Source organism: Gorilla gorilla, chromosome 5 (assembly GCF_029281585.2).
Source record: "Gorilla gorilla gorilla isolate KB3781 chromosome 5, NHGRI_mGorGor1-v2.1_pri, whole genome shotgun sequence".
NCBI lineage: Eukaryota > Metazoa > Chordata > Mammalia > Primates > Hominidae > Gorilla > Gorilla gorilla.
Window position 1 is genome coordinate 24,118,234 of NC_073229.2, and position 21,950 is coordinate 24,140,183.

General features: G+C 40.8%; 1 pseudogene; it reads right to left on the reverse strand.

Annotated features, from left to right (window-relative positions):
* Positions 1-21,950, reverse strand: part of LOC109027128 (snRNA-activating protein complex subunit 5-like) — a 283,079-nt pseudogene that overhangs the window by 156,671 nt on the left and 104,458 nt on the right.

A 21,950-nucleotide genomic window follows, 5' to 3' on the forward strand; every position in this document is an offset into this window, starting at 1 on the left:
CATGTAAATGTGGCACCACACCTGAAATCAGAAATAGAAAATATTGAAAATTTTGAAATCAAATGTAGCATGCCCTGAGATGAGACACGATTGTTACAGTATCCGCACTAGTGACATCAACGACTAGCTGTGGATGAATAGAATAGGATACTGAAGTGGTTAATCCTTAATTATTGTCTTGGAGCCTTCATGCTTTTGTAAAATCATCTGCCCACATCTGCAGCTTTGGCTGAGGGACATAATCAGACCACTGTGCTTTTATCAATACACTCATCTCTTCCAGGAAGCAGCTTTAGGGGCATGGTGGACACGACTAAATCTTGGGAAATCAGATTCTCTCTCATAGGAAATTGGGTCTCTCACTGAAAGATTGTGTCTGTTACTAGTGGGAGTCAAGACAAAGTCATGCAGACTTGAGACTGGTGGCCTCAAGTGATGAGCAGAGGAGCCAGTCTTTGGGGGAAGAAGGCTGAAGATATGCCTGACAGAAAAGCTGCCAGGTGACTTTCCAGTTCTTGTGGGACCCAGCAGGCCCCCAGCACTTTGTTTCTCATGGGCACATAAGAGGGAGCTGACCACGGCTGTGGCAGGGCCCGCACCACATGCAGCAGTGTTTGTTCATGGTAGCGCCAGCTATGTAGCCCAGCGAGTCCATGGGTTTGGTTTGAGTATCTGCTTGAGTCAATGTCCATAATCCTCTTCCATACTTTTTCCTTGGCAAAATGAATCTTTATGGCTTTTAAGTGAATAGATGTCATAGCTGGATCCAAATGGGACCGCGCCGGTCTCCTCCTGAAACTGGAGTTCCTTGGAATATGTGTGAGATCAGCTGGCAGCATCCTGAGGCTGCTCTGTGGCAATGGTATGAATGCCACAGGCACTGATGTTTGTAGCCATGAACTTTCCAGGAGATATTTGTCCTGCTCCCTATAAAGATTAGTAAAATCTCCACACAAGATGAGCATTCTTCACATTCACATGGCCTCCAGGAGCATCAGTCTGGGCTCAGGAGTCCTCAGGAATGCAGCGCCTCATGCCTTTGGCTAAAGGTCTTTGACACAGTGCTCGGGGAGGGAGCGTGGCTATGGGAGGGGCATGGCTGTGGAGTGGGCATGGCTAATAAGCATTCACCACAGCTACAGGCTATTTTCATCTCCTCAAATTCTCCAAGAAGTTCTGTCATAAATTCAGTGGTAACTCTCCAGAAAAATCTTTCCCACCCCTCCCCTGTTCCCACTCACCTTAACCCACTTCAACTCATCCTGGCCTGGGTGCCATTTCGTATTCACCCATATAGCCCGTGAGGTAGCCCTTTGTGGTTAAATGTACATACTATGGCATAGTAGTATTTTTGAAACATTAACTGATTTTACTTCTTCTGATATTTGCCGTCTTCCTCCCCTTTATCCTCCACTCCCACTCACTGCCCCCACTCCTATTGAGGCAGATGGTCTCTTATGGATTCATGGTCTCAAAGAAGGGCAGAAGGTAGAAGTGGTCGATTGATTTAGCTTTGATATTTACCAAAGCCTCCAACAATTAAAGAGATTACACCAAAATGCCTCAATAGAGTGCTTTAAAGAGAGGTAAAAGGTCCCTCGACCTCTCAAGAAGGGGAGACCCCCTTACCACTCCAATGCAGGGCCTCAACAAAGTAACTGGACTTCAAAGAGAGATGGTGTCAAAGCCCTGAATTTCCCCTTTGGACATTAGGCACAGCAAAGATCTGTTGGACCTCAAGTACAATGAAGATGCCAGCATTTCTAATGTGGGTAATCTGGCTTCTCTCCACATTTTGGGTTCCATGAGTCTGTTGGAGCCCTAGTAAGGAGAAGATTACAACAGCGACTGACATTAAGTTTTCTATCCTCATGGTAATAGAGTTTTAGGGTCTCAATTAGTTTCATGGGAAGAAAATAAATGAAGTAGCAAGTGTGTTTTTTAAACCTGAGTCTTAAACACTTGCAGTGTCTGTATTGTATCATCTTTTCATCAATAGGCCCTCAACAGCCGGAAGGGGAATGATGTGTCTGAGTTCTCCCACAGACACTCTGGAGCAGGTATCCCCAGTGCGCCAGGAACCCTGCTGGCAAGAACATGCTAACATATTTAGAACCGGTCTTGGAAGCTGTTCATTTAATACGTGTGGCACATGGTAAGGTAGTCAATGAGACCAAGGTCTTTCAAAGGGATTAATAATGTGACTATTTGTGACTGCTTATCATACATACTTAAGAGAGAGTGGCACTGCTTGTTGTTATCTCAATTTATTTCATTTGTTTGCTTTCATTTAAATCTGCTGTATTTCTCTTTGTTTTCTTTCTTCCTTTCTTTCCTTCTTTCTTTCTTTTTCTTTCTTTTCCTTTTTTCTTTCCTTCAACAAGAGCCTATTCTTATCTCCAGAAATATTGCATTAAGTAGTAGGAATACAGATAAGAGATGAGAACACAGAGAGCACATTCAACAACAAAAATATCCCATTTTTAAAAACAGCACCGTGGAGGTGGGCAAGTGTCTAGTGCGAATAAGGTAGAATAAGCACATGCGTGTGCCACTCCCTGTGGCAGAGTTCCACTTAAATGACTGTATGGACGTTCATAAAGAAATAAATCTGTAGCAGTGAAGAAATTGGGAGCAATGAAGGTCTTTTGTAGATGGGAGACTTCAATGCATTTCTTGAATATGGAAGCAGATGGGAACATGAAACAGAGGAAATCAAAGCCCAGTTATGTGTATGAGGGGACTTCAGGGGAAGTGGCTGCCAGTCAGCCTCACAAGATGTCAGCCAGCATTTAGGTATAGGGTTACTGGTTCCACTCCCACACAGGGCAGAGAGCACCAGGTTTTTATCTCCTAAAGAGGGCAGAAGAATAGCAAGAGACTCTTCACTACGACAAATGGATAAACTAGCTGGGGAGGAATTTGTATTTTTTTTAATATAGAATGCTTCACAAATTTGTATTTTAGTAGGGATGTTGATCTAAGAGGAAAGCTCCCCTTATTCTGGCATTTGGTGGGTGGAGATGAAGCAGAATGTCTCATCTAAGGCTGATTCCCACACATGTACATCCTAAAGCAAAATCTGTCAGTTAGCCCTGTGCATTTGCACAGATTTCGTGTCTGCCTTCCCATTCAGGGGAGATGTCTATTAAGAAACATATCATCAACCCAAATTAAAAAGAAACCTTTACTAGATAGCTATTATTATGAAATGAATCCTTCACTCATCAATGTGAATCTACAAAAAAATCATCAGACATTTAAGGACAACCACAAGCAGAAAATTAAAAAAAAAAGACCAAAACATACATAGTCTCAAAGGAAAAGAAATAATTCAAAAACTAGAAGAGATTTTTTAAATTGTTAATAAATATCTTTAAAGAAATTTGAGAAGATATTGCATTTATAAAACAAGAATAGTATGGCTGAAAAGAGAACTAGCAGAGAACACAGAAGAGTTCTTATAAATTAAACATCTAACCTCTAAAATATGAAATTCAAAAGAACAGCTGAAATATAAAGTCAAAATACTTTCCTAGAGCTTAAAGCAAATGGCAAAGAGATGGCAAATTTGAAATATAAAGGTAACAGTCATAGAGAAATAATACAGGAGTTGCAGAAATCTATCAGGTAGCTAAGAGGAATTATAGAAAAAGACAGAGAAAATGGATGGGAGAATTTTTTAAAGAAATAATAGGGCATACTTCACATTTGATGAATCCATTGAGTACTGAGCAGGATGAATTAAAATAACTACTGAGCCAGCACATCTTCTTGAAATTTCTGAACACCAAACATAAAGAAAAAAATTATAAAGCTTCCAAAGACAAATTCAGGGAACCATCTAACTCGTCATTAGTCAGATTAGTCAGAAGATAATGAAACAATGTGTTTAAAGTGCTAAGGGAAAAAAATCTTTTGAGCCTAAAATTCTATGCCCAAACTATCATTGCAGTATGAGAGTAAAATAAAAATATTTTCAGATAAAGACCTAGATGATATACCACACTTTCTGTGTGAGGAAGTCTTCTGAGTATATATACTAGTAAAACAAGGAGAAAAACAGAAAGATGACATGGAATCCAGGGCTAGACTTTCATCCTGGAGGTCACTAATAGGAAGCCCAAGGATGGTGGCTGTGCAGCTGATCTGGACAACAACAGGTCCAGGATAGGAGAGTCTGGGAGAGACCCTATCCTGGGGCACCATGAGAGGATAAAGGGATTCAAGACAATAGTTAACACTATTGAAGGTCTGGATACAGTTGAGATTACGATAGAGAGTTGAGATTCTTTTCCAAATAAGAAAAAAATAACTCAATTAGAAACCTACCTGGTATTTTTTTAAGCCAGGGCCCAAAAATCAGGGGAAGAAAAATAACACTTGATTTTGAGTGACCGATAAAATGTAAGAACAGAAAATCGATGTGACCTTGAAGCTAGGAACACTCTGCTTCAAGTAGCTCTGGAGTCACGACCTGAGACCTACAAGGCAGGAAATGTCATCATTAGCTCCTTACTCGGCACTGCAGTCAACATTTATATAGTCTTTATTATGTCAATGCCACTTACTAGTTTTCCAGTTTTAGAATCCACCAAGAGATAAAGCACAGGAGATTGAATTATGATCACAGAATAGAAGAGAAGTGTTATCAACTCTGACAAAGTAAAAGTGCTGCAGCAGCTGACAGAAGATGGGTAGTGAAAGTGATGAGATGTATAGGGAAGAGCAGGAGTGAAGGTCTTATCATTGTTAGTCAAGAGATAACGCTTAGGGAATAAGAGGTGGAGGTTTATTAATAATATTTAGGTAACCCACAGAATAATTAAAAACAAAAAAAAGTTGAAAGGGAGGGAGAAAAGGAGGTAGGGCATGTATAAGTAAGATAAATGCTCATCTCTCATAGCAGTGGTCAATAGATCTTGATCAAAAGGATCACTTAAAGTTCTTTATGGCAAACAGCAGAACTCAGGATGAGTAAGCAAAAAATACCTTTCTAATAGGGTACTGGGTAGCTCACAGAATCCTCTAGAAGTTCATGGTCAAGCAATTTCACATAATGCCAAGCCCAACTCCACTGCCAAAGTGGGCACAGCAGTGGCAGCATTAGACTCATAGCAATGGAAAAGCAAATGTCAGCTCCTCGGATGGCTCTGCAGTGAGCTGTTATATACGAGCTGCTGTGGGGAAATTTCTCTATCACCACTCCAGCAGCTGGTGCAGCCCCTGCAGCCCCTCCAACAATACTCAGGCCTGGATGGCAGAAATTCTGCCGCCATTCCCTCCAAACAGTGCTGCAAGTAGTAGTTGAACTACTACCACACTCACCGAAGAAAAGTGAACTCCCCACACAGAACTCCCTCCTCTGCCCCCTCCTAAGTGACAGCCCAGTGTGGCGTGGCAGGTTAGCAGAGCCTATGTCACAGTCTGCTTCCTTCCAGCAAAGGAGGCCAGAGAATGAGTTTTGGCTTCTAGCTTGGGGAGGTATGATATATAACATAACATAGAAAACTCTTCAAATAGAGAAAGGTATCAGGAAGACACTGGACCTCAGAAACCTGGCAAATGCCCACCACACTCAAAAAATCAAGCAGTCAAGTTATTGGTTTTCAAAAATGTATTGAGTTTTTTGTTTTTTGTTTTTGTTTTGGTGGACATGGCATTTGATCACCAGAAAAACTAAAAGGAGAAAAAGTTAGTTGTCTTTGCATAGATTGATGGTGAGTAGGACCATGCCAAAGATAGGAAGTGTTCAGTATAAATCCTACATGCCATTTTATATGATGTGTACATGGGTTACTTGGATGACTTTTTAATTTATAATTTTTAAACTCACCCCTAAAACACTTTAACCATGCTATAGACTCAAATACCAAAAACTCTACCAGTCTCACTCGCCATATATAAATTCCTACTAAAAAAAATAGTCTTCTGATATTGCCATTTATACACCAGCCAAAGGCAGGTTGGTATTGAACTTACTAGAAACCTTTTCTTTTCCCATGAGCAGAGATTGTCTTCTATTTCATGGGAGAACCTTTTTAAATATAGTCTGTTGTGTCGAAGGAAATATAGGTGAATGTACAGCCTCCTGGGAAATGGTGCTAAAGCTGAGACGGTTCGTTTGTGACGCAGCGGTTTTTCAAGGTAGAGCGAGAACCTGAACTGCCAAGAACAAGTCCCTGAGCTCAGCAAGTCCAGCTCTGTGGAAACTGCCTCCTCCTTCAAAAGCAAATGCAGAAACTACTATCTGCTTCCCCACACTTCGCTGATACGTTTCCTATATTCTGACTAGAAAATGAGCTGATGCTATCTGGTTTTCTTCCCTTTTTTTCTGCTTTGTTGCTTATGAGTTTTTTTTTTTTAATAAGACCTAGTCTTTACTATGTGCCTATCATTTGCCAAGCAGCTTTTCATTCTTTCTTTTATTCATTTATTTAGCTACATTTACTGAGCACCTGTTCTGTACCAGGCATTGTGCTGAATGCTGGGGATGCAGCAATGAACAACAGAAGCCATGTCTGTACACACTACAGCTGTGTAGCGCAGCATAGTCGCTAAACTCATCAGTTTGGACACAGGCTCACGGGTTCAGTCTCACATCGCCATGAACTAGTTATTGATTTAAATCACTTACCTTACATCTCTGTTTGTTGTTCTAAAATGATGGACACATTTCTAAAATGGGAACATTATTCATCTCAAGGATGTTGTGAGGATTAAATGACATATCTTTGTGAACCCTTGGCACAGTATTTCAGTGAGGGGCAATTAGCAGAAACAGGCAATGATGACAGAATCATACATAAATAAGCACTAGAACAGTTTTAAGAGGAGCCTGCAAAAGGCCATGTATTCTTGCCTGGGTGGATCAGAGAAGGCTTCCTAGAGGAAGTAAGAGCTAAGCTAAGGACAAACAAGTGAGCAAAATTATTAGTTGAGAAAAGAATAGCAGGGTGTTTTAGCTGGAGGAATAAGGTGGAGGTTTGGCTTTTAAGTATGCAACTTCCAGTTATGTTCCGTGTGGCTGACTACAGAGCATCAGTCAAAGAGTAGTCCAAGAAGGAAGCAGGAGCCAAATCAGGGGTTTATAGGTAACATTTTAGAAAACTGAGAACTACTAAAGTGATTTCAACTAGGTGATATTTTGATCAGGTCTACTTATAGAAGTATCACTCTGGATCAGATCTACTTGTAGAAATATCCATTTGGCTGCAGTGTGAAGCGTGGATCGAAAAGAGAACAGACAAGGGACATAATGTGGCATAAACGAATGCCACAGAAGGGATTGTGAGCCTGAAACCTATCCCAACCCAGATCTCATGCAACCAGCCTAGATGGTGGCCAAGTACATGAAGCAATCTCTAACATCTTTAACACTTAGGGATCAAGAGAGAAGGATCACACACTCTATCTCTGGAGCTTTAACACATGGGCTGCCTTAACTCCAAGATCTTCTGAGAAAGAGCTCCCATCAGCACCCTTGGATACAGCAACTGGCACCACGCTCTGAACCGATTGAGCTTCTCCAGCAAAGGCAAGACTTCCCCTGTGTGTCCCTGTCTTCCGCGGAAGCTGCCCCCACAGTTCTAAATAACCTCATTTCTTGAATCCTCTCGAGAGGAGACTCAAATGCTTCTGTGTATCTGTGTGGCCTGGTGCCATCAAAGATGCTTCAGCATGCAGCTGCTCTGGTCCACTGTGACCTTGTGACATTATGTGACTAACACCAGATCTTTTCCTACTGTTTTGACCCGGGACCCTAAGGAAGTACCTGAGGGAACAAGTGGATTGAGTTTTAATCCTGCAGACTTTGTGCGACTTGAATGACAGCCTCTTTCCTGAAGAGGAAACTTGAGAAGTTGAAAACCCACTCTCAAAGAGTAACTACTCTCAAAGACAACCCTGTACCCAATAACTAGTGATCACTGTAGACATGAGGCTATGGCCCAGCCTCTGCTCAGCAGACAGCAATCACCAAGCTAGCAGAAACCAAGATAGGGCCAGGCAGGATTGGACTTCACCTCCTCAGGAGACCTGTTGGCTCTCTGAGACCCCATGACCCATGAAAAGGAGGGGAGCAAAGGCCCGGCGAGGGAAGTGAGGGATAGGGATGGATCTGGCCTCTGGATTTCTTGCACCAGCATGTGGTGCCCAAACAGTGCCATCTGGAGACTGATTTGAGTATGTTTGTTTCAACCTAGATTATGTACTGGACCCCCCAATATATAAATGATCATTGATGTCTTGGATATGAAGGGGATTGTCCAGCAGAGGTGTACAGAAGAAGAGGATCCAGAACAGAAACTCAGTACCAACAACTTTAGGATGGGGACGAGGAAGAGGAGAAGACACTGGAGTCTGAGAAGTGTCCACAGAGCTAGAAATAAGTAATCAAAGTGTGGTTCCTGCAAGCCAAGGGAAGAGAATGTTTCAAGGGAGTAGGATTGGTCAATGTTTCTGAGAAGCCACAGAAGACAAAGACAGTCACTTAGTAACTGAGATGGCCCTGGTCATCCGATCAGAGCAATTTCAGTGGAAGCATCAGGGTAGGAACCACAGAACAGGACATGGAAGGTAACAAGGAAAGGCAGAATGTAAGCAATGTCATGTCCATTACTTTCAACCATCACATCAATCCTGCAAGCCAGGTATTGTTTTCTTCCCTTTGAAAAATAGGAAAAAGAGTTGCCCAAGATGACACAGCTAAGATTTAAACACAAATCTGAGTGGCAGAAAGACAAAGTCCTTTCCACACACCACTGCCTCCCCAAGCACTTAGCCACCGGTGAGTCTCCGCTGACAGTGTTGGAAATTTCTGATAACACTGCACTGAGCAGTGGGATGGGTACACTATGCAGTATGCTTGTCTGTTAACAGAGAAATAAAGTTACACGGAAAACTGGAAAAAAAAAAAAAAACAGCAGCAACTTTGCTCTTCTCTTTGCAGCAATGTGTGTGTTGGTTTTCGTGTGCCCTGTTCGTGGACTCCTACTGAACATCTCAGAATTCTTTGGACTCAGATACTTCTTTGCTGTAGTGCAAAGATGCTGACCTGCCAAAAGTGTGTTACAGGCTGTGCCTCTTTGAAGAACCAGCTTGAACTGATTGTTCTTCAGCTTCTCACATAAATTAGAGAACATGAGGCCCACAGCTTTGCCCAAAGTTGTCAACAGGTTTTAATTGTCTCTGCTTTTCCGTACACACAGATGGCTTGGTTAAGCTGCTCTGAGCAGACCTCTACTGTCTCCACTAAGAAAAATTAGACACAACAAATGGAAATCCATTTAAAAAGAAAAGTTATAATAAGGTAAAGTCCTAAGTAACTGTGGCTATTTTTTATGAAGGTAAATGCTATGAATAGTAGCCATGACAGTGCAGAGATAAAGGCAAATTAAGAAAAACTGTAATGAAAATGTGAACTTTTGAAGGCAGGTGCAGAAACTATCAAGAAAAGTAGATAGAAGTATTTGGAAAGGAAAGGAGATTCTTTTTTACTAATGGCATCTATAACAGGCCTTGAATTTCAAGTTTGTTTTTCCAGGTTCACTCAGAGAAGCTAGAAATGATTCAACAATTATGCTTACAGGAATCTGTCCTTCAGAAATAATACCACAAGTGTGTAGAGTTATTTTAAAATATTATATTACAACACTGTTTATAGTAGCAAAAAATTGGAAGCAAACTATTAGATTGGTGCAAAAGTAATTGCTGTTTTTTGCTATTGACAGTAATGGCAAAACCGCAATTACTTTTGCATCAACCTAATAATTAGTTAAATGTAGTTTACATAACAAAACATTGTACACCTAAAGTTAATAATATGAACTTAAGTTCATAGAAGGTCAAAGGGTATAAGCATCTTGCATGTTAAAAGGCATTGCTACATTGCACTGTGTAAAGGTTGTACCAAATTACATTTCCACCAACAGTATATGAAAGAACCTATGTCTCTACATTCTAACCAATGCAGCATGTATTACTAATGTTACAGGTTAAAAATAGATAAGTAAATTATGCATCATTATCATTCTAATTACTATTTCCTTTATTATAAATAAAGTTGAACACCATTTTGTTTCATTTGAGAACAATCATTTATATTTTCTTTACTATAAGTTACCCCTTCAGGGACAGGTGCAGTGGCTCACGTCTGTAATTCTAACACTTTGGGAGGGCGAGGCAGGAGGATCTCTTGAGCCCAGGAGGTCAAGACCAGCCTGGGCAACATGGTGGAACCCTGTGAAAGGAAGAAGAAAGAAAGAGAGAAAGATAAGATAAGATAAGATAAGATAAGATAAGATAAGATAAGATAAGATAAGATAAGAAAAGAAAAGAAAAGAAAAGAAAAGAAAAGAGAAAAGAAAGAGAGAGAGAAAGGAAGGAAGGAAGGAAGGAAGGAAGGGAGGGAAAGAAAGGAAAAGAAATAAATTATCCTTTCATTTTTTTTTATTTTCCTGTTGGGTTTTGGTCTTCATATAAATATATATGCTTATATATACATATATATGTGAAATTGACCCTTTTTCCTTTTGTGTTTTCACTTTGTTTAAAATTTTTTGCAACGCTATTGTTTTGTCAAAAATGTTATCAACCTTTAATGGTTTTATTTATTATTAGAAAATATCTATTTAAACTTTCTGAATCTTATATGCTTTTATAATACTTTTAATTCCCATTTTGAACACCTAAATTGTAGCCAATCTGTAGATTTCTGTGTATATAATATGTGTGATGGAAATTCAGTCTTTTACCAGATAATTATAAAGATGACCCAAAACTGTTAACTCGGTACTCCCTATTTTCTTTCACTGTATTAAAATTCCATCTATATCACCTACTAAATTAGTAATATGTATTGTTTCTGAACTTTTTGTTTCATTTATTGGTTTTCCTAGACATGCACCAATACCACATTGTTTTAATTCTGGTAGCTTTAAAATATATTTTGATATCAAACAGAGATAGTACTCTTTCATTGTTTTTCTTTCATTGTTTTTCTTTTTAAAAATATTCCTGGCCATTCTTATACACTTTTTCACATGATGTTTACAATCTATTTAACTGGTTAAAAGGCTGTTGGAATTGCATTACATTTATGAATTGACTGGAGAACTTTACGAAGTTGAGTTATTCTACCCATGAAAATACCACAGTTTTTTCCAGTAGAATTATTTATTGAATGAAGAGGGAAAAAATCCATCTCTGTGCCAGGGATGTCGGAATCCTAATACAAAGCTTTATCTACAGGCCCATTCATTTGATTGACACAAAACCTAGCCTTGGCTTAGTTATTTGTTTCTAATTTTGTAGAGAAAGATATTCAATAGCAAATAAGGCTTCTCTGAATGTTCCATTTTCACATGAAGGGCAGAACCAAGACTAAATGAGTCATTCCCAAGTGGAATGCCTTCTATTTAACAATGCATTGATCTCTGACATTTACACAACCCAAAACACAGTTTAGTTTTGTTTCCTCATCCCAAACACTACATGATGCCTCACTCAATGAGAAAATATCTAAAATTATCTCATTTGAAAACGCTTAAGAAAATAAGCATTATTGATAAACATTTGCTAATTAACTTTGAAAGATGTCAAGTTTCTTTGCCTATTGATGGTCTTGGAAATTTCATTATTAAATATTTTCATTATGTAATGGTCACATTAGTTGACAATTTAGTTGCGTAATTTTAGTGGATTGTCATCAACTTCCTATGTAAAGAAGATCACCCACTGACTATTGACTGATTTTTCTAAGTTGAGTTGAGAATAAAAGAAGGAAACTACCATATCCTCACAGGAGTGAGGAAGCTCACTCAGTGCTAGTCAAATAAAATGTTACTGCTGAAGTGCAGCCTGTTAGCTCTGGACTCATTACTCTGAATGATCTCTGAATCCCATTCAGGGTCATTCTTCTCTTGTCTTGAAGAACAGTGTGTATTTTCAGCCAAATATCTCTATGGTCCAGTCCTGTAGTTATCTAAGAAGTCCAATGGCCTTTCTTTATTTCATTCTAGCTCTGTCTCCTTCAGTTCAAATTGCCTGCATCACACCCATACTAATCTCCTTCCCAAATTGTTGTTCAGGCTTCAGAACAAGCTTTCTCTTCAGAACAAGCTTTTTATATTTTGCATTATGGATAGGCTAAAAATTTTCCAAACTTTTAAGTTCTACTTCCTTTTGCTTAACATTTCCTTCTTAAATTCACTTCTCTCTTATTGCATTTTACCGTAAGCAGTCAGGAGGAACCAAGCCATTTCTTCAAACACTTTGCTTAGAAATCTCCTCAGCTAAAGCTCCAATTTCATCACTCACAAGTTCTACCCTTCACAAAACACTGGAAGACAGTTCAGTCCGTTCTTTGCCACATTATGACACAGATCATCTTTCCTGCAGTTTCCAACAACATGTTCCTCATCTCCTTGTGAGACCTCACCAGAATGGACTTTAGGTTCATATTTCCACCAACATTCAGTTAATGATTATTTATGCATACCCTAAGAAGTTTACTATCTCTTTATCTTTGTAGATTTTTCATACGCACTTCAAAAAAGTTTGTTATTGTTAGATAAAGTGTCTTATAAAAGGCAATTAGCTCGAATCAGTTGATAGTGTTAATCAAGTCTTCCCAGTCTTTGCTGATTTCCTAATTTTTCTATCCATTATTGAGATTGATATATCTGACTATAACTATAGATTTATCTATTTTTCCTCTCAGTTCTATCACGTATTTTGAAATTTTATTTTGGGGTACATAAATGTTCAGGGTTGTCATGTCCTCTTGATTAATTGACCCCTTTTTATGAAATATCCCTCTTTATCTCTAATATTATTTTGTTCTGAAATCCACTTTGCCTGACATTCATATTGCCACTACAGTTTCTTTTTACTAACATAATGTATCTCTTTCTGTCCTTTTGCTTTTAACCTATTTGTGTTTTTACATTTAAAGTGTGTTTATTGAAGGAAGCATATAATTAGTTCTTGTGTTTTTATTCATCTGACCATCTCTGCCTTCTAATTGCAGTGTTTAGAACAGTTATATTTAATGTGATTACTGGTAGGGTTAAATTTAAGTCTGTCATCTTGCTATTTCTTTTCTATTTGTCACATCTGTACTTTTATTCCTTTTTCCTTTTCATTTTTTAAAATTCCATTTTATTTCCTTTGTTGGCTTATGAGCTATAACTGTTATTTTAGGTATAATGTGTATTTGTACATTTTTAACTTGTTATGTACCATAATTACACAGCATATGTAATTAAATTATATACTATATATAATTATATATTTTAGATACTATAAAACATAAAATTATATTCTCTATATAATTATGCATTAGATAGTATAAAATACATAATTACATGGTATGTAGTATATAATAAGTAATATTATATTGCCAAGAACCATGAGGATCTGATATTTTACCATTCTTGCAAGCTAATGAGTTAGCATGCTAGTTTTAGAGATGCTCATAAAAGATATAAGACTTCTGGATCAGAAATGAAAAACAGTTTATTAATCATAGCAATAGCAGTAGCCAAACTATAAGCATTTTTTGTCAGTTCTCTGAGATCTAATTCACACATGTACATCCATCCCATCAAAAGAGCACCAGATGCCACCTGCACATGCAGAGAGTTGAAGCTGCAAAACATGAGTGCTTTATTATGAGCAGTGTGTAGGCTCTTTATTCCAGGCAAATACAGTATTCCTATCTTCCAAGGATGTTTGCTATATAAAGAAACATAGGTAGAGATATGTTTGCTATACAAACATCCATGAAAAGATAATTTAGAACAAAGAGACTTGCTTGCAACTGCCTTGGCTGTCAGGCATGCAGAAACACAAGAGAACCATAAAAAAATGTTTACCAGTGATACCCACCCTAATTTTTACACTGTCCTGGCTTCTGGTGAATTACCCTATCCACTTTGTCAATAATTATGATTAATCTGACCCCCAACGAGGACTCAAATCCTTTCCACTTGTTTCATACAACATTTAATTGAGACTACTATTAATAAGACCCCAAGCAGCAAGAGGAGGCAAACCTACAGTATTGATCTCAATCATGCTCCCAGTGTCCCAGATCCAACCAGCTGAACAACTCCCATAAACCATAAGGGTCTAATGAAACCAGGCGACTTTATTATTATGTTTCTGTATTAACCTTCCGCCTTCATCCAAGGCATTAATCCAGGCACAGCAGCATGCATTAGTGATTGCACAGACTGCCTTGGCTTGCAAAGAAGAAGCCTGAATTCTGTTATCCCTAACAACCTTGGCCAGTGAGTTGAGATTGGCCTGAATGTCTTCCAGATTCTAGGTGATGCTACTGATCACTTCAGCTAAGATCAGCAACAAATTTTATACCACCTTTTCTAATTAGATGGGTTCCATCTTAGGGATGATTGTCTGCATAATGCACATAAATAATAAGTAAGTTATCCCTCTGGGAAGCTCCTCCCAAGTACACCAGGATATGCCCATTACGTGATATCTCTACAGTCATTTGAGGCTAAATTACCTATTAGTAGAAACCTCTTAAGCCCTTGAAGTTCTCTTTAATGATCATCTTTAAAGTGAAGGTCACTGTGTTCTCAGGAGGAAGGCAAATTAATGCCTGGCTTCCACATGAGTACAGTCCCAGGAAGTACATGTGCTACTAGAAAGAATATATTGCTTACAATCATTGAGATCCCAAAGTGCGATTCCTATCTGTTGAGGACACAAGTTAATGGTGTCTCTAATGTAGCCTCGTGGCTAGCTGTTTGCCCTTAGGGTTCCTGCTCAGTTCAAATAATTGAGTCTAGTCCTTGTTTTTGGAGGAACTGCCTGAGGGGACATAGTATAACCTGGCCCACTTGTTCATGCCACCAACTGGGTGACATTCATTTACTCCATGGAATGGCTGAGTCTCATAAACAGGGGTTTATAGGTATTGTGTGTGAAAAGCTCAGGACCGGGGCCAGCCCCTGCTGTTTCCAGGGGAAACATGGTGAGGTTAAGGGGAATGGCAATCCCATAGAGGCAAGAGCTCTCCAGTGGAGAATGGCAGATCCAGGGAGCAGTTAAATTTAAGAAGCTTGACCAGCTAGAGGAGCCACACCAGTGGGAGAGGATCTAGGGGTGATACTGAAAGGCAAAGATCAATAATGTTTTTCCTTCTTTGTACATCCTGAAATCTAAAGTGTTCCCACCTCATGTGTCAAAGTTGTTCTCCCTTCACCGTTACAAACTTGAAGTTTCCTGTTCCAGTAGGTATGACTTCACCTTTTGTACAATCATTTCCTACTTGCACCCAGATGTTTTATCCACAAGGGTCAGTTGAAAGACACAGAAGGGTCTTTTCATAAAGCTTACAGAGACCCGTTATAGCCCATATTTGGCCACTGTAGAGGGACCACTAAGAATGTACTCAGCCAATTATCCTCATGATCCAGGATCATGGCAATCCCACAAGAGAATCCAGGCGACTGAATCAGTAATAAATTTGAATCTCCTGGTCCCTTTTGGCTGGGCTGCCATCCTGAGGGTGCACCAAGGAGTTCAGCTTAGAGCTGCTATTAGGGAAAAGAAAGAGCATAATGCCCTGGAGTGGTGGGAGTGAGCTCCAAATATTCACATGAGCCTAAATAACCCTCATCCCTTTCATCCTGACCATTACCCACAAAGCAGCTGGGAGATAATCCCTTTCCGGGGACAGCTGCTTTAGTAAGGTGTGTTGATCAAGAGGACATCCATGTTAGTGACTTAGACAACTTGACCAGCAGCTGTGATTGGTTTCCATAGCTCATGGCCTCAAAAGGGGGTATCTTTAATCAGCTGGTCTACCATTCCCCAAGCAGCTGACCAGATGCCTACACCACTGACAACAGCCCAAGAATCAGTAAAATTTAACAAAGTTCGTCAAGGAGCTCATTGGCCAGAGCTGTGGGAATGATGTGTGCAATCCAGAAGGGCAAGATAATTTGCCTCTAAGGGGCTCCCCTTGGGCAAGGACATAAGAACATGTAGGTAATTCTTCACCTTTCTTCTCCTGGATGGCTATCATGCAACACAGTTATATATTGTCTTCTCAGAGGACAATCACATGACATGGAGCAAACAGCCACACACACAGAGCTATGGCCAGCTTATTAATGCAACTTCTACTGACCCTCCCTTCTCTCCTGCCCATACCCTTTGTTCCTTACTCATACTCCCTGGGAGTTTACTCCTCAATAAGATAGTAGCACAAAGGGAAAACCCAGGCTAAGACAACAAGACAATTTCAACTGGGAGCTGCATTACTCTAGAAAAATCACTACTTTATAGCATGATGACTAATATTATTAGAGAAGGTTATTATGTTGGCAATTTTTGCGATAAACTACTTTAGGAGGAAATGGTAAGTCAAAAGCGAAATCTAATTGAAAACACTCCAGTTTTCTCTGTTAACATTTATATTGCTGAGCTATAAGGCACTATCATCCACTTGTTGCCCACACATCCTAATTGCAGGCAAGGTAAGCAGAAGGAAATAAACAACCTCCTGAGCACAGGCCTTGCAAAACCAAACCTATAAAGCAATGACAAATGTCACATTTTGTAACTGAGCAGGACAATAATTGAATTTAAAACAAACAAAACAAAAGAGAACTGACTGAAAAGCATTTTGGTTTCATTTTTTTTTAACTTTGGTTCAAATCTATAATTCATTAACATATCATTTCCCACTTCCCATCTGGAAACCAGAAATATTGGTGATATACATCATGTAGCAAAATCCAACAAAATAATTTAAGGACCATAAATTTGAATGCATGCAGAAAATGTGTATTTTATTTGTGTTTTTGAATGGGAGGGGTGTTTTTAGCTTTTGGAGGAGTTATGATTTAGATTCATTTTTCCAGCACTGGCTCTGAGCTCAGCACATTCTGGGGTATTTCGGAATTTATGTTCCACTTCACATTTTTCAGCCCCACTATTTCTTTGTAAGGTATCTCAGTGGGAAGTAACCAAAAAAACCATTTCTTTTTTTTCTTCCCCAAGAATCTTAAAAGTCGCATAAGAAAGATGAAATGACCAACAATGGCTCTCAAGGGGAACCTGAGAAACAGAAGATTCATGAGGGCCTCTTAATGTACAAGTTTCTCTCTCTGCATTCACAACCCACATGAATATGAGAACACACAGATTGGAGGATGCAGGAGTCTGAGCTCTGCTTACACTTTCATGGAGTCAGATAGTAGGGACAGATGCCCTCCTTTCTCCCAGAGACACTGCCCACAACTCAATGAAACACACCACCCAATTCCTCCTAGATCAACCCCTTCCACTTCTCACTGGACGGATTTGAGCTAAATGAAGGTGGTCAAGTCGTATAAAAGGTTTTCCTCATGCCAAATCCACACTGGGTCCATGCCAAGGATACGCGGAAAATATTCCACATTGCTTCCATAAGCGACTTTCTAAACAAGAATTGCACCCTTGCAAGAAATGTGATCATCTTAGCCATGTCATGCAGTTGAATGCACACTTTGGACATCATATTCAAGAAATGTTTACTCTCCCTTCACACAGTGTATAGTGTATAAGAAGGAAGAGAAACACTTGGATCTTCCAGCATTGATTATTTAGAGCAGCAAAATGTAGAGGAAATTATACTTATTACATTCTAGTAACACTATAAACTCCTTACTGAAGACCATGAAATCAGAGAAGAGGAAGAATGGCCAAGAAGGAATGCTGTAGCCGAGAAGAGAATTACACAAGCAAGTAAGATGGCAAAAATTCATCACAAGAGTCCATGGCCCAATGGTTGAGAAACACAGGACTAAAAAATTGATGTTTAAGAAAAAAAAAAAAGTTTCCATAGTTTAACCTTTTATTTAAGCACAACATATAAATGTGAAAAGCCCACCTGAGATGTTACTGATTACACAGATTGAAGAAGTGATAACAATGTTCATCAGTCCCAGTGTTTTGGGCTTGGAGTGAGATGTCATGGACACTGGCATAAGCGTTTTGCATTTAGCAAGAATTACCTGTTCTGCTGGGTATGGTGTTTCATGCCTGTAATCCCAGCACTTTGGGAGGTCACGGCGAAAGGATAACTTGAGGTCAGGAGTTCGAGACCAGCCTAGCCAACATGGTGAAACCCTGTCTCTACTAAAATAACAAAAATTAGCTGGAGGTGGTGGTGGACACCTGTAATCCCCGCTACTCAGGAGGCTGAGGTGGGAGAATTGCTTGAACCCAGGAGGCGGACGTTGCAGTGAGCTGATATAGCACCATTGCACTCCAGCCTGGGCAAAAGAGTGAGACTCCATCTTAAAAAAAAATAGAAAAGAATTACCTGTTCTTTTTCTCTCATTAGGTCTTGATCTCAAACTTCTATGGGTCTTTCTGGAGGGGGAACAATCAGCCACAAAAGCCACTGGATAGAAGGTTGGCTATTTTCAGTGCTTTTGTTATAAAGACTCTGGCTTTCAAAAGGATTATTAAGAAAAATGCCTACTTCTTTGAAATCTACATCAAGTTGTTAAGGCAACAAGATCAAGACTAAATCTAGAAATGTTTGCTCCACCGCCCCCTCCGTCCACCCTGTTATCTACCTCGCATGTTTTCGTGGGTTGTGCCAACTAATTGCAATCATTGCCGCATCTCTGCCACCTCATCCTGAGGTTTTTGAACAGCAAGAAAAGGAAAGCATTGATTTGAACGATGGCGTGGTAGTACGTATGTATGTGGTTACATTTGTACGTCTGTGGGTTTGTGAACAATTCTGGAAACAGCTCATCAAATTTTCCCCTAAATGCTGTCAGATTTAGCCAAAGAGGTAGGAGAATTGACAGTGGTCTCAGTAGCCAATGATTCAATGTGGGGGTGGTGAAGGGGGAGCTGGAGCGCAAAGGAGCCAAGGAAAGAAGCATGGTGGAAATAGGAAATTCAGAGGGAAGAGCTACTTGAGCTGTTTGCAACTTCTTTCCCCCAGAACCATAAAAAAAATCTCATGAGCTCAGATCATCAACAAGAGATGATCGATTCCCCCCGAGTCTGAGCTGCACTGAAAACTCCCCCCGAGTCTAGGTTTTTGCTCTTTAGATGTGGGTTTGTGACTGCAGCTTCAAACCTCTCAGCTGCATGCTAGCTCTCCTGTTTTGGGAATCCAGCACAGTGTCAGCCTTTGAGTGCCAGGGGCAAGAGCACTGGGATTCTAGGCAGGGCACCTTTCCAGAGGGCCCCTGTTGATCCCTGTCCAGGCCTGCCCTGTGCATTTCCTGGGTCCCAGCGTCAATGACCCTGCCTGCTGACCTGGTAGACAACACATCCAAATTTGAGAAGTACTCAGCAGGCAGGAAGAAATTCAGACACAGGGCTGTTGAAAGAGGTTAGGACTAGAGGTTCCATCTATATCCTATTCAAGTGAGATGATGAGGTGAGATGATGAGCCTCCCAGCCACAAGCTGGCAAGAGGAAAGAGAAAAGGACTGAGGAGGAGACTTTGGCCATAAGAGCCCATTTCTAACCAGAGTTGGCCTGGCAATTGCAGAACCTAACCCCAGTGAGCAGGTGAGAAGGCAGACAGCTTGCCCAAGACAGTGTGTGGTCTCCTGAAAAATTAACGAGCTCTGCTGAATCCCAACAGTCAATGGGTGGATTTTAGATATGTCTCACTCCCTGGACGTCTGAGCTCAGAGATGCCCTGGGGAAAAGCCTCGTGTTTCACACACTTCGTGACCCAGTTTCCATCTGGCTGACAGAAGCTCTTCCTGCCTCAGATGACAGGTCTGAAGGCAGCTTAGTAGGATGGGTGATGAGTTATATGAACACATTTCCACATTAATTGAATTCCCCTCAGTTGGACTTCTGCAAAATGAACTTTTTTTTTTAAGAGCTACATTTTATTTTACTAACAGGGATTTAACTGGGTGAAGGAAGACTGCTGACTCCAGAGGACGTTTTCTGCAGCCTTTCCCTAGAGAGGCAGGCTTGGTTGCAGGAGGCGGTGGGAAGAAGGCATCCCAGAGACCCTGTGTATGAAGAAAATGCCTCTGCCAAATCCTCTGCCTGCCCTAGGTCACTGGTTCCCAAATGTGGGTGAATCATCTTGGAGAACTCTGATTACACAGTTTCCTTAGTCCAGCCCGACCAATTCAATCAGACCTCACGAAGCAGAGCCCAGGAATGTCATTTTTAACAATCTCACCAAATATTTCTGGCACAGCCTTTTTCAAGACCCCCTTTCCAGAAATCACTACCATAAGGCATTCCATCCATCCTCTGTAAGAAATATCCAGTGATTTTCAACAGTTGTACGAGAATGGCATTTTCTTGACAAAGCCTATGAGAATGGAGGGTGAGGCTTGCTGATTGGAAAAAAAGCATTTTCTAAAATTGCTATTTGTTTTCACCACAATAACCATTTCTCATATCAAATCACATAAAAGCTTCTCATAAGATTGGTATCTTTAGCAGAAGAATTTTGGATCAAATATGGTCGAGAAAGGCCGGGTGCTGTGGCTCACGCTTATAATCCCAGCACTTTGAGAGGTTGAGGCAGGTGGATCACAAGGTCAAGAGATCAGGATCATCCTGGCCAATATGGTGAAACCTTATCTCTACTACAAATACAAAAATTAGCTGGGCAGGTGGTGCACACCTGTAGTCCCAGCTACTCAGGAGGCTGAGGCAGGAGAATCACTTGAACCCAGGAGGTTGTAGTGAGCTGAAATCGCACGACTGCACTCCAGCCTGGCGACAGAGTGAGACTCCGCCAAAAAAATAAGCCGAGAAATTTTACAAATTGTGAAATGCACACTTTCGTTATGCAAGATTGATCTTATCAGCTTTTCCAGAGTGTCCACCTCTGTTAACCTAAGTCTCTTCCTGTTTGAGTTCTGGATGGTGCAATCTCTGATGCCATGAGCTCTCTGTGGAGGGACACTGGGTTCCCTGCATTCATTAAGGAGAACACACAGCATCCAGGACGAAAGCTCAGATTCCCCCAGCGATGCCTGTCAGAGGGGTATCTTGCTCTCCTTCACACTCTCTCCAAACCCCAGAAGGCCAGGGTGCACGGTTCCCAGGGCATAGAAAATTGCATCCCAGGAAGACCTGCTCAGGAAGCTATTCTCTTCTCTTACCTTACACAGTGAAACCAAGCACCAAAACCCACAAATCTGAGAGCCAGTGTTCAGGCCACACCCACACAGACGGCTCAGCTATTCTAACTCACATCACTCTCCTCTTTAAAATCCACAGGAGACACAGCATGAGTCTCCAGCAAGCGGGAAGATCTGATCTTCGTTCTTCATCTCCTGAGTCTGTTTCCTCCTTTTAAAATTGGAACTAACAGTGGTGCCTCACGGAGAGCGTCTGGAAGGTCAGAAGGGCTCACCACATCATGGTGAGGGCCAAAACAAGCACAGGTCAAGGGCAGTGGGAAGCCGTGAGGAGCCATGCAGTGGAACAGGTCTCAAGAGTGTAAGCCCCAGTCCCACCTCCCTTGCTCTGATTGTGCTTTTTCTTAATAACTTGCTGGATGCAGAGAAGATGCTGTTTGCAACTTCTTTCTCCCAGAGCCATGAAAAATCTCATGAGCTCAGATCATCAACAAGAGATGGTGGCGCTCAAACTCCCCGAGTGTAGCTTTTTGCTTTTTAGATGTGGGTTTGTGACTGCAGCTTCAAACGTCTCAGCTGCATGCTAGCTCTCCTGGCTGGGGTATCCACCACAGTGTCAGCCTTTGATTGTCAGGGGCAAGAGCACTGGGATTCCAGGCAGGTACCTTTCCAGAGAGCCTGCTGCTGGGTGATCCCTGTCCAGGCCTGCACTATGCATTTCCTGGGTCCCAGTGTCCCTGACCCTGCTTGCTGACCTGGTCTCTGACAACCCTGGGCTCCAACCACTGGGTCCCTCACACTGCAAGCAATTCTGCCTATGCCCAAGGAAAAGCA